Source organism: Pteropus vampyrus, unplaced genomic scaffold (genome assembly GCF_000151845.1).
Source record: "Pteropus vampyrus isolate Shadow unplaced genomic scaffold, Pvam_2.0 Scaffold5946, whole genome shotgun sequence".
Taxonomy (NCBI): domain Eukaryota; kingdom Metazoa; phylum Chordata; class Mammalia; order Chiroptera; family Pteropodidae; genus Pteropus; species Pteropus vampyrus.
This window is the reverse complement of record NW_011894727.1, coordinates 2,382-3,715: the sequence shown is the minus strand read 5'-3', so window position 1 is coordinate 3,715 and position 1,334 is coordinate 2,382. Positions and strand designations below refer to the sequence as shown.

The following is a 1,334-nucleotide window of genomic DNA, read 5'->3' as shown; positions in this document are numbered from 1 at the left end:
TGTGGGGAGAGTAACACTTGGCGGGAAGGACCCGGCTGGAGGCTGATTGGAGGCCGTGGCCAGCAGGGACGTGTCCACAGTCAGGGGCCCAGGCCGTGCTCAGGCTGGGGAGGGGCGGTGGTGACTGCAGAATCAGATCCGGAAGCACTGGGTCTCACCCTGAGAAGGCAGGACTTGGCCCAGAGCTAGGTCCCAAAGACGGTCGTCCCATGGAAGGGCAGGGGCCTTTGGGAGGGCAGAGGCTGATGGGAGCCTCCGTCAGCTGCTGAGCAAGCTCAGACCCCAGAGAAGCCTGGCCGCGTCTCCTGGAGGCTTACCTGGGACAGAGGCCCAGGACCGGGTCCCTGCAACTCAGCACCCAGGAAACAGTGTGGAGGCGCCGTTCCTGCCTTTCCCCCAGCCAGCTGGGTGATGCAGGGCAAGCTGCTTAGCCTCTCTGGGCTTCGGTTAGCTGGTCTATGAAATGGAGATAACATCACTCAGATGCGGTGAAGATAATGAGACAGTGTGTCAGAAGCACATTTAATCAATAAGCACTTACCGAGCACCTACTGTGTGCCAGGCCCTCTGCTAGGCTGCCTATCGGGAAAGAGGTAGTAAGGGCAGGTGGCTCTGCTCAGCTGCCACCAGCCAGGTGCCCGCCTACACAAGCCTCTGGAGGGGGGAAGTGGGGAGGGGAAAAGGGAGGGGTACAGAGAGTTCCCTGTTCCTTATCGCCAGGAAGCACGGAGCAGCATCTGGGCCCAGCAGGACTTGGGAACCAGAACATTCTTTGCCAGGGAGACTGGGAGAACTCTTGTCCCTTCTTTGGGGCTTGGCCACACCTCCCTCTCCCCAAGGAGCCAAGACAGGGCTCAGAGCTCTCAGGGAGGAAGGGGCCAGGGTGTTCCTAGGGGTGCTGTCTTGTTCTAGAGGGGGCCCCAATAGTCCTCTCTCTGGCTCCTGCTCAGCCACAGCCAGAACAATGCTGAGACAGCAGGACAAGGGCCACTCCCACCCCCACCCCCCCCACTCCACCCCCGCCCCTCGCATAGGCCCACATCTGCCCAGGTGGTGCTGAGACCCAGCTGGGCCCCACAGGGCCTTCTGGGAAGAAGAGGCCTCAGATGAGGGTCGGGGAGCATCCCAAAGGCTCCCTCAGGTGCTGGGAACACAGGAGGCTCTCAGGGGAATGCCTGGGCATTTATTGGGTGAACCGTGCCACCTGGCTGGGGGAAAGTGGTGGCCACTGCTGTGCCTATGCGCTTTGGGGCTGCCCCATGGGTGGGGGGAGTGGTAAAAGCCAACCCTGAGGGGGCTGGGAGGCCTCTCCTGGGGGTGGCAGGGTGAAGGCC

The 1,334-nt window shown here is 62.1% G+C and overlaps 1 long non-coding RNA gene across 1 annotated transcript; it reads right to left on the bottom strand.

Annotated features, from left to right (window-relative positions):
- Nucleotides 1-9: 9 nt before the first annotated feature.
- Nucleotides 10-919, bottom strand: LOC111734777. The gene is made up of 3 exons (XR_002778588.1): nt 542-919; nt 318-456; nt 10-159 (listed from the first exon to the last, which is right to left on the bottom strand). It is a non-coding gene; the product is annotated as an uncharacterized LOC111734777 (long non-coding RNA).
- Nucleotides 920-1,334: the final 415 nt, after the last annotated feature.